This window comes from Cervus elaphus, chromosome 12, assembly GCF_910594005.1.
Source record: "Cervus elaphus chromosome 12, mCerEla1.1, whole genome shotgun sequence".
Taxonomy (NCBI): domain Eukaryota; kingdom Metazoa; phylum Chordata; class Mammalia; order Artiodactyla; family Cervidae; genus Cervus; species Cervus elaphus.
Window position 1 is genome coordinate 31,229,705 of NC_057826.1, and position 12,739 is coordinate 31,242,443.

Sequence of the window (12,739 nt, forward strand, 5' to 3'; positions counted from 1 at the left end):
GTTGCATTAGATCTTTCATCCTTCTCAAGGCATTTCTGAAGTAAAGCAGAGAAACAGAAGTGGAGTAACAGCCTGATGTGTAGACTAAATGCAGTCATCAGCATTTCCAGCCATGGGCATCCCCCTGCCCTGGCCCCTCCACTTTGCTGTTCATGCACACACATTCACACACATTGTTTTACAGTCTAAATTACTGGCAACAGTACTGAATGATGGTTTTGACTAAATTTAATCATCAAATCCAAAAATCAGGTCGTGCTTATAAGCTGAATTCCCATATAATAAGGAAAGGAAAACATGAAAAAATTGGTCTTATATAAAAGGAATTAAGAATAAATGTATCAATTCTGCTAAAAGTTTTTCTAAACACATGGAATTAACTCTAATAAAATGACTAACAAAGGTAGAGTGTCTGGGATTTATTAGTAAATGTATTTCTTAGATCTTGGATTAACCCATGAAGAAAAAGGAGTTGGTGTCATTTTTATTATTAGCTATACTGATATAAATTTCTTCAGACATTGCCCATTTTTACTTTTATGGGTATATATATACACACCTATATATATGTATGAAAAAAACAAGCAACTGCATTAACTATTTTTATCTGATAAACAGATCTTGAAGTGATTTCCAAGAACAAGGGCCAGACCAGGCAGAACTTTTTAGGATATGATGTGGAGTCTGGACTCCAGGCTGGTGCAAAAAGAAGTCTTTGGAGGGGTCTGAGCAATGAGTCAAGTGATCTGATTAATATTTTAAACAGTGACTCTTGCTCTGGGTGGATAACACGGGGGAGCAAAATGAATATAGGAAGACCAATTGAGAAATTTCTCAGGATAATATTAAAGTTGAGGAATATTATGATTTAAAAAATCAACTACAGAAAGTAGAAAACTCAGCTTGACACCAAGCTGCTGAAAAAAATTTTGGTTAGCTTTATTAGAACAACAAAAACTTCAGTATTAAACCAGTTTTCAACAACTTCTGTGAACAGTGAGACAATCAAGAGTAGTGGGGTTATTTAACCTATCTGAAACCTCAGTTTTCTCATCTGTATAACAACACTAATAAAAACATTTTACATATTCACTAGTTTACTGTGAGAACGAAAACTACAACACATAAGAGTTTTTTTGTCATCTATAAAGCACCTCTCCTTTCTCTATCTTTAAATCTTGAAGATGTCCAAGACTTTAGTTTCATCACTGTAGTGATGGAAGAAACAAATCTATCCTATTTGGCAGTGACTATGTTCTATCCTAGTGCAACTCTAGGCAGGATAGATTGACTAGAGTGTGATCAAACCAGTAAAGAGCTTGGAAACAACATAAGAAATAGTAAAAGGAACATGGGCCTTCCCAAGTAGCACTACTAATGAAAAATCACCTGCCAATGCAGGAGATGCAAGCGATGCAGGTTTGATCCCTGAGTGGGAAGATCCCCTGGAGCAGGGAATGGCAACCCACTCCTGTATTCTTGCCTGGGAAGTTCCAATGACAAAGGAGCCTGGCGGACTATAGTCCATGGGGCCACCAAGAGCCACAGACGACTGAGAGACTGAACACAAAAGGAACACAGTATGAAGATTTTGGATTATAACTGTTATCAAATATTTGAAAGATTGTTCCATTGAAAGACTGGTTTCTGACACCCAATAGGACAGAACTAGAACCGATAAGTGAGAAGTTATAAGAGGCAAATGTTAACTCAGTAAGAATAATTAGTGCTTTCCATCAATAAAATGTACAGCAAACAAGGGTGCTTCCCGATACTGTGAGATAACCATTTACTGGGTCTAACGTCTCATTTGCTGGCTCCCTCTCCTTTTTCTATCTTTAAATCTTGAAGATGTCCAAGATTTTAATCCAGGGATGCTCCCATCCCCTTTCTGTACTTAATCCTTGGGTGATATCATCCATACCCACAACTTTAAATAGCATCCATACTGTCAACTCTCAGCTTTTTATCTCCAGTCCCAACCTCTTCACTGAGTTCTAGTAACAAAGTGCCTATCACTTGGAGTTTTATTAGGCTTCTTAAAATCTATGTGCCCTACACAGAATGGCTGATTTTCACCTCAATCTTCCTAACTTTAATAAGTAGCACTATCATTCAACCAGTAATTTTCAGGCCAGAAATTTAGAAGTAACTAATCTTTGACTCTGCTTTCAATTACACTCTACATCTAATCTGCCTTAGTAAGTAATTTTTGAAATCAACTTATTCCTCAGCTCTATTAGGTATATGCCATCAATACATGGCCTTAACCTGGCCACCATGATACCTCCACCAGGGTCCAAGCCACCATCACCTCTCATTTGGAATACTGGGATAGTCACACACTTCCAATTAGTCTATTTCCACCACTGTCTCCCTAAGGTCTGTTCTCCATCAAGAAGCTGGCGGAAACTTTTAACAATGTAAATTAAAGGCTGTCATTTCCTAGCTCAAACGCTCCATAGGATCCTCATCATTTGTTTTTGTTGTTCAGTTGTCAAGTCGTGTCCAATTCTTGCAACCCCGTGGACTGCACTATGCCAAGCCTCCCAGTCCCTCACCATCTCCTGGAATTTGCCCAAGTTTGTGTCAACTGAATCAGTGATGCCATCCAACCATCTCATCCTCTGTTGCCCTCTTCTCGTTCTGCCTTCAATCTTTCCCAGCATCAGGGTCTTTTTCAATGAGCCAGCTCTTTGCATCAGGTGGCCAAAGCATTGGATCTTCAGCATCAGCATCAGTCCTTCCAGTGAAGATGCAGGGTTGATTTCCTTTAGGATTGATTGGTTTGATCTCACTGTCCAAGGGACTCTCAAGAGTCTTCTCTAGCACCACAGTTCAAAAGCATCAATTCTTCGGCGCTCTGCCTTCTTTATGGTCCTGCAACTTATCTTTATTCTCATCATACTCAGACTGAAATCCAAATTCCTTCTCAGAGTCTGCAGAGCTCGACATGATCTGCAGCCTACATCTCCTGTCTCAGTTCCTACCACAGCTCCCTTGCACACTCCGCTCCAGCCACAATGGCCTTATTGTTCCTTGGGCAAGTTCATTCCCACCTTAACACCTTCATTTTTCCTTCATATTTCTACATGGAATATTCTTCCCCAAATGTTTGCAACATTTTTCCTTCCCTTCATTCTATGTGGAAATGCCATTCCTTCAAAAAGGGCTCGCCTAACCAAATGATCTAAAGAAGCAAAACCACTTACCCTGCTTCCTTCACTATCTGTCACTCTGCTTTATGTCCTTCTTAATTGAAACTAATAGAAATACAAATTGACAGACATTATTTTTAAAATAAAGAATACCTTTCAAAAATGTTTAGCTTTTTATTTGGAAAGAATTTTGATCTTGGGGAAAAGTTACAAGAATAATATAAAGAATACCTATATCTCACTTGCCCAGATCCATAAGTGGTTAACTTTCCCCTGTGTTTAGGTTGGTATGGTGTTTCCCCACGACCATATGCAGGTTAGGTCTCAGCTATCCCAACTGGACGCACACAGTATTCAACTGCCCCTCTGTGGTTGCACTAATTTTGATCATCCCATCAGGGTACTATCCTACGTTTTCCTTTCTGTGAGGAGACACTTTAAGACCATGCAAATATCCTGCCCCTATTAAAATTTCCTGTACATGTAGCATTCACTGATGACCCCTGCCCCATCTAGTCTTTACCAGGATGCTTGCAAAGTGTTGACTTTCCCGCAGTACAGGTCACTCCGCACTTGCCTGCTGACGCCTAGGATTCTTCTAAAAACCCTTTATGTTTTTCACAGCACTTAACATCATCTGAGATTGCTGTAAATTAATTTACTTTTTTCTATTATGTATACAAGGATGTAAGCTCTGTGAAAGCAAGGATTTCACCTGTTACATTTACCACACTCTCTCCAAGGTTTGAAACAATACCTGGCCCATAGCAACTACTCAAGAATGAATAGAAAAAGAAAGAAAACTGTTAACAAGGGCCCTGCACTAGATGGGAGAATAGGACTACCTCATACATTTGATCTAATAAACACTTACTGGAAACCTACCATTTATGGTGCTGTGCTAGAGAGCAGGTGGTGCAGAGATGAATGAAACGAGGCCATTGTCTCTAAGAAATTTACTTTCCAGAGAAAGAGAGGGGCTCTAAGGAAATAATCCTGCAAGGTATGATGCAAGGGCTAAAATTGAAATATATACCAAACAGCATAGGCCCTTCAGGGACACAGAGTAGACCAAGAATGTTTGTTTCGAGGATGGAAAGGTGGTAAAAGAGGGCAGGGAAGGGAACATTTCCAAGTGAAGACACTGAGAAAGGCATGTGAAGGGTAGGATGAGGGTTGAGAAGAAATAGAATTAAGAAGTATTTGTGGCTACAGCTGACCTGAAGAATCATTGAGCCCACCTTCATTCTGCACATAAGAATGAATGATCCTTCTTATTCCACAATCATTCCCTTGCCCCCCCTGCTCCTTCCCCTCCTACCCTTTCCTTTCCCCTCTACTCTCTCAAAGTGAGACCTTTCCCCTTCTTCCTATTCCTTCCCTTTCTTTCTCTGCACTTACCCTTTTCATCTCTCAGGATTTTATCTTTCTCCCTCTCCCTTTGTCAAGAATAGAAATGAGATGGGAATCAAAGTTGCAGGTGGAAGAGTTACCTTCAAGGAGGTAAAAGCACTATTCTTTCTTGAATCCAAAAAGAAAAAAAAATGAAAAGATTAACGCAGAGTCGTAAGAAGTTGGAGCTAGAGTAGCTATAAATGAAAGAGTAGAATTTTGGAAATAACATTTGAAAGAGTAGAATTTAGAAAAGCAAAAGCATATATTAAAAGAAAACTGAGGGGATAACATTGGGATTAAGGGTTTGGGGAGAAGGGCTAGAATAGATGTTATTTTGGAGCCAAAATCCATATGAAATTAATAAAAGTACTACTGGGGAACAGCCAAACTTCCATTCAAGCCCCAGAGCACAGTTTGCTAACAGGTTATAATTTTACAAACTGCATCAACACCATTACAATTTCATGACCAAGAACAAAAATCAGAGAATGGGGATTAACACAGATCAAAGAGACAAAGAGCTCTTGGATGGTTATAAGACAGTATTTACATGAATTAACCATATAGATCAGGCAAAATATAGGGCCTGAGGAATAGCCAGTCAGGAGAAATAGGACTGAGTAAATGGAGGTTGCGGCATAGGTGGGAGAAAGAATACATGACTGAAGCGGCTCCACTAATGATAGACTAACTGCCCCACAACACCTGCCTCCTGCCCCGTTACCAACCCGGCCAGGTCAGTTACGGGAAGAAAGACAAAAGTATTACGCTCTGTAATGAGTAAGACAACTATCCCTATACTCTAAGGACCACTTATTATTCCCCAGCAATTTCTCCCACAAACTGAAGTTTCTACGGAGAAAAGAAAAGCTAGAGAGGATGAAAGGCAATAAAAAGCCGTCTCAGAAAACTTAGTTCCAACTGATGAGTACTCCATTGCTCCCGAACAACATCACAGAAGTCCAAAAGTCATCCCTTCTATTCCTTAATGGAGTTGACTTTATGTCGGAAAGGGAAATGAGAGAGGCAGTAAGTTGAACTCCCCCTAGACCAGCAATGAGAATTCTGTTTAAAGATAATTCCCTTAAAGTTTCTTCTTCATAAACACTGCTCAAAATCAGTAAGACTTGCCTAGAAAACTTCATAGTCCTAAGTGCCTAAATTTTAATCTGTCACTCCCATCTCCAAACAGGATCTATGATCTCATTTGTGCTTCTAAATCACTACAGGTTTGCTTTGGTAGAACACATCTTTGAAATCTGTCATAGGCCTGCATTACATATTTACGTATGAATTACATGGTTAAAAATATGGCCTTTACTTCACCAATGTTGTTTTTTATAGCAAAGAACAATCTTGGGAGAGTTTTTCCACTGAAAAGTTTTTTTTTTCATGATTCTGTAATAAAGATAGTAGTATTAAGCATACCTGGATGATGATAGATCTTTCTTTAGAATAGGCATAGTGGAAAGGCTGAGCCCAAAGGCAAAAACTGAGGGCATGTTACATAAATAAAACCTTATTCTATATAACATCAATAATAATAGTGTTAATACTGGTAAAAAGCAAAAGTACTATGGATAAGAAACAGTAAAGTATTAATTTAATAAAATATGTAAGTACAATAAGGAGGAGAAAAATGTTTCTCAAGAATATATGAGGAAGGTTTCCAGGATGGACAATGAAATTATAGTGCCTTTTGCCATTTGAGTTACAGGTTTTTTTGCCATGAAATTTAACCATTTTAATACTTTTATGTATGCCCACCATGGCCCCTAATTTTAACCCTTACTTTTTAATCAGGATGCCACAGCTCATAAATGATTACTAAGCTCTTGCATTATCAGTTTCTCTCAGATTTAAAAATGAGAGAATTGCTGACAATGCAATTCACTACAACACTCATTTGTCAATAGATAAGATTATCACCCTGGTTAATAAGCTTCACTATATTTAGTTGTCCAATATGCAGATCAATAAAAAAAATTTTGTAAAACAATCCTAGGTTTAGTAAATAGAAATTATCTTAAATACAATTCACTGAAGAATAAAAAAAATTGTTGTAAGTCAATTTATCTCCTTAACACTATATAGAACTTGTACCATCTCTAGCATTTTCTCACCAACGTCCTTAAAGCTCAGGACCAGTGCAGATTCGATACCTATCTGTTAAAGAAGAGCTGATTACAACATGCGTATTCAAAAAGAAGAGGCGTCCTGGGGACAGTCACGCCAATGATAACTAATATTTTCATAATATGTGTAAGTCCTGTTCTACGTGCACTACTGTCTTCACCCAAGCTATCAATCAATCTTCTGGACAGATACTCCATTACAGATGAGAAGAGCACAGAAAGGTTAAGAATCTTGCCCAAAGTCACCAGCTAGTGAATAGCCAGCAGAGTTGGAATTTGAACTCAGGAAGCCTGAGTCCAGAGCATAAGCTCTATGCTGTAGTGCTTCTAATTCTACCGCAGAACAGACATCAGCATGAACACCTAGAGTCGTTAGGCAATGTTTCGCAAAGGGCGGTCCTCTTTCCTCATCAGCAGGACCAGGGGTGCTAGTTTAGCATTCAGATTGCCAGGCCTAGACTCAGTCTCAAGGTTAAGCTGGGAATCTACATTTTAAATTAGAAATGCAGGAGACTGAGTCAAAATTTGAAAGACACTGTATTAAAGACTAAAACTATCAAGTGACAGTACATCCTGTAAGTATAAAAATATTACTTCTCTGTTCTAATTAATTCTGAATTGAAACAATCCAGTTTCTCTTTTATTTAGGGGACAGCTGGCTTAGTAGAGGGCTTCCCTTGTGGCTCAATTGGTAAAGAATCCGCCTGCAATACGGGAGACCTGGGTTCGATCCCTGGATTGGGAAGATCCCCTGGAGAAGGGAAAGGCTACCCACTCCAGTATTTTGGCCTGGAGAATTCCATGGACCGTAGAGTCCATGGGGTCACAAAGAGTCAGGCACAACTGAGCAACTTTCACTATCACTGGCTTAGTAGAATATTAGACTATTTCCAACCATTGATTGAAATAGTCTAATTTGTATTGTAATTATATAAAACTAAAATCACAGAAAATCTGAATGATTATTCTGTTGATTGGAAGAAAATCATCTGTAATACACTAACTTGTCAATGCAGTTAGTGTTACTTGGAAGAGGGTACTGTAGTATAATAGATATTCTACTACATCTGGAGTAAGAAGATCAGATGCTATCACTAATCAGAATTATAACCTTTGGTTCTTGGTAGCAGAGGGATCATTCCCAGTTCAACAGAACCAAAGGTCATTCATCTGACTGCATGTGATTTTCCTACTCCTAGTTCAGCATTTCACTGATATTAAAATATGAGGATATTATCAAATCTACATTTACCTCTGTGGTTATTTTGGAAGGTTAAATTTTATTTAATGGCTGCTAAATAAAAAGGCTACTAAGTTTAATGAATAATTTAAATTATGTTTTATATCAATTTGATTTCTATAAACAACAGCATAAAAACTTTAAAGTTAGGTTTTAGGAAATCTGGTTAAGAACAATGAAAGAATTGCACAGGTTTCTGGAATACTGGCAAGTCTTCAGAACAACCCTAGTATATGTTTTTGATGAGACAGGTTTACTATCAAAGACTTGAGAAAAATCTATGTGCTTCATACACAATGTATCATTAATTCTATAACAATAAGAAAAGTAAATAATTTCCATAATTAAAATACTCCGACATAGAAAGTGAAATTACTTTAGCAACAACAAGTAAAAATGTTATGCGAATCCCTGAATAATTTTCAGTGTCTTTTGCAATAGATTTTCTCCATCAATCTTCTTAGCCTTAGTTATGCACATTTATCTCTCAGATTACACACACACACACACACACACATATATATAACATATATACACACATATATTTCTATTTTTAAATAAAAGATGCAAATTCTGTCTGGTAGGAACAGTGGAAATAATAATCTATGCTAAAAATCCACTAATGTGCCAGAAGAGTGTCTTTTCTCACATGGCTTATGTCCCCACCTCCATCCAAACATTCTCACATAAAATGTAAGAAATGTATATACATAAAGACAATCAGCAAGTTGACCTAACACACTTGCTCCCATATGTTTATTTTTTCAGCACTGTAAGAAAAAAGTGACAATTTGACAGTGTGATTACATAAAGATGTTTGTCTTTTTATATTTAATAGCATTCCAACAAATTATTTCTGAGATACAGTGTTTTAAAGAAATTCTTTTTCTCAAACAACTCCTTTTTCTTATCCTTTGAGAGAAGATGCTTTCTTTTATTTCTTTCTCTAACTCCAAAGTACCTTCCCAGTCCTTTACACAAAAAGGGTGCTAAAAATAATGACCTAAGAATGAATATACAATGGAACATTATTGAGCTATAAAGAGGAATGAAGTAATGACATTCTCTACAACATGAATGAACCTTGAAAACATGTTAAAGAGGACAGACACAAAACCTACATACTATATGATTCCATTTATATAAAATGTGAATAGGTAAATCCATAGAGATAGAAAGTAAACTAGTAGTTGTCAGGAACTGGGGGGAGGAGAGAGTACAGAATGAATACTATTGGGTATGTGATTTCTTTTAGTGCAAAGAACATTTTCTGGAATTTCTATAACTTTTGAAAAATATTAAAAACGACTACTTTTATATCAGTAGCTACCAATGGCTCTATGCTTGGCCTTTAGTAATTCATTAAAGAAAAGTCAAACACATCTTTATATGCTTGTCTGGTGCCTGTGACTATGTTGTGACACAGTCTCTGGTGACACAGTTCCTGTGTCCCATCTCTTTGGAGAAGTCTGCCTTTCTGTGGACTTTAAGCCACTTGCTCTACATTATAAGCTATCTGATTGGTTCAAGAAATGTTATGATTTTATAGTTCGTCTGACATTTTATTATAGTTAGAAGTGACACTCTCCACCTTCCTCCTCCTAGGGGAAAACAGAAACCCCACATTCAGCAACATTTTAAAGTGAATTTCTGTTTTATTAATCAGTAATAGCATGGATTTGTAAAAAAAAAAACACATTTACTCAGATTATGCTTGTTAAACATTTGGTTACATAGATTTGGGGCAGACTTGTTAGTCTGTGCCACTTCTTCCAGGAACCCTATCAGAGATCTACACACATGGTTTTTAAATTACTGTCATACATTATGAGAAAAAAATCAATTAAATAAACTTTTAACTGTGATTTTAAAATTACTAAAATCAATTGTAATTCTGAGATATATTGTAACTTAACTATATTTCAAATACAAAGGCAAAAATTTTCATTTGCACATGTGGTTAGAAATAGCTTCCAAATATATATAAGCTTTGAATTTCCTAATTCTCACATATCTGAAGTACAATCACTGTAGTGAGGTATAAAAGGTGCTAACATGTAAAGGAATTAAATTCAAGACTTTTGTTGGTGTTGCTCAGTCGCTAAGCCATGTCTGATTCTTTGTGACCCCAAGGGCTACAGCATGCCAAGCTTCTCTGTCCTTCACTGTCTCCTGGAGTTTGCTCAAACTCATATCCATTGAGCCGACTCTTTGTGACCCCATGGCCTGTAGTTTGCCAGGCTCCTCCGCCCGTGGAATTCTCCAGGCAAGAATACTGGAGTGGGTTGCCATTCCCAAAGGATCTTCCCAAGCCAGGGATGGAATCTAAGTCTCCTGCACTGCAGGTAGATTCTTTACCACGAGGGAAACCCAATTCAAAACATAACGTAAAAAAAAGAAATCTATCTGTGATTTCCCACAAAAAAGTAACCAGATTTTGATAAATTATTGTAATTACATTAATTACTTTTATCACTTTGATACATATTTTCTGAGCAACATATATCATTTATAAATAAGAAAACTGAAGAAGGCTGTAATTTTAAACACCTTTGACAACTATTTAACAACAAAACATATACTCTAATTTTTTCCCATTGACTCTAGTAAAGCATGTTTGACTTTCTAATTTATTATTTACTATGAAGTTCTTAAAATTTCAAGAGAAAAACTAAAGAAAAATATTTTTTAAAGTGGACTATTTTAATATATCACAATAGAATTTAATTGTTCCTGGGTTCATAACAAATACATGAATTTAAATACAAATACTTCATTTGTACTGAGGAAAGCTAAGTTGCACAGTGAAAGGGGAAAAAATGAGTTGCTAAACTATTAAAAAGTTGCTTTCACTATAAAACTGTTAGATAATTAATCAGGGCTTAGAATCAGATAAGTGATATCATGTGATCAAAAATACATTCAATGAATTCAATGCCAAGAGTTTTAGACTCCAAAGATATCATCTTTCAGAACTCAATTCAAGTTTTCTCTTTTGGGTTAAAATTTGCAAGTAATAATCCAGGGGAGAGGAGAAAGCTTGCCTTTACAGATTTCCCAGAAGCTTAGTGCTAGAATTGTTCTACCATTATCTTCAGTCAGTTTTTAATGGATGATCACTGAAAAACTACCACTATTGCTGGTAAATGGCTTGGTTTCTTTTTCATTTTTTTTGGCTTGGTTTCTTGATACACACACACACACACACACACACACACACATATATAAAACTACTATACATTTCAAAGTGAAATACATGATACTTCTTCCTGAAACAGCCATAATTTTGGGTTCAAGTATTCCTAGAAGAATTTATCTTCCAGAAACGATGTGGTTTTGATTCCCTTGTGATAAGGTGAATTTCCTTCATTATCTTCAAGACCCTTTGTGTATGAAAGATAGGATTGAATTCCTTCAAGGTCAGTCAAAGTCCTGAAAGCCCTAGAGGATTATTTTGGCACTCTGACTTTCCTAGTCTCTGAAACATTTGGCAACGTATCAGAGTTTTATCAGAGGAAAAAAACCCACAAAATTTATGGGGAAAAAAGTTGTAACTGACTATTGCCAAAGGAATCATATTCATTCAAAAAATATTTAGTAGGGAGATCTATATCAATTAGAGAGTGAAACACTCGGCTCCTATTTGAAATGTAGCCCACTGGGTATTTATTTGTCTTGGTTAAAGCTGACATAGGCCTGCTCCCCTAACTTCTGTATTATACTGTAACTGTGCTTAGTCACTCAGTTGCGTCTGACTCTTTGTGGCCCATGGACTGTAGCCCACCAGGCTCCTCTGTCCATGGAGGTTCTCCAGGCAAGAATACTGGAGTGGGCTGCCATGCCCTCCTTCAGGGGGATCTTCCCAACACAGGGATGGAACTGCACTGCAGGTGGATTCCTTACCATCTGAGCTACCAGGGACGCCCATGAATACTGGAGTGGGTAGCCTACCTCTTCTCCAGGGAATCTTCCCCACCCACAATCAAACTGGATCTCCTACATTGCAGGCGGATTCCTTGTATTAGATGTAAAATTAAATGAAAATAATTTTTACACATATTAAATCCAATTATTCTAAATTCTTTCTAAATAAAACTGCATCACTAGCTAACACACTGGCTTCTTTTATTTTTATTTTATTATTTTTATTGACATTAAATGTTAATTGGACATTAATGATATTGTTGTAAGTCAACAAAAATTTAAATATTGCCATCTTGTGGCCATTCATATACATGAAACTGAAAACAATGTCACTTTCCTAAAGAGATTTACCTTTAAAATATTCCCAAATATATTTTCCTTATTAGCTGAGAAAAGTGATCATTTTATTACATACAACCTTCTCCAAGGAGATAAAATTCATTTATACATTTAAGAAATATGTATTTTTTTAGAAAACTAAATTAAATATATAGTCATTGGCCATGAGTGGTAACAGAATTCAGTAGGACATCAAGGCAGTCCTGATACTATTTTAGACATATTCCTTTGCTCATATCTACATAGTCATGATTTAATACAATGAGGAAAGTTTTACAGGCAATTTTCCATAGGGTTCTAAAATATAATATCAACATAATAACTAACATTACTGTACCATTGTTAAGTTTTAAAAAGTGGTCAGGAGGGCAAAGTTCTGAAAAGCTGGAGCAAGAAAGGAAGAGAAAACAAACAGAAAAGTAAAAACATAAATAACATAATCTTAAGCTCTTTCTCATTTAGGTCTTCCCCAAAATGCCAAGTGCTGTTACCTTTGCAATTAGACTGGCATTCAATACATGAGCTAAAAAAAACACAAATACAAAAGC

General features: G+C 36.6%; 1 protein-coding gene across 7 annotated transcripts in view; it reads right to left on the reverse strand.

The window, feature by feature from the left end:
- Positions 1-12,739, reverse strand: part of KIAA0586 (KIAA0586 ortholog) — a 114,712-nt gene that overhangs the window by 13,529 nt on the left and 88,444 nt on the right. The window lies entirely within an intron of this gene.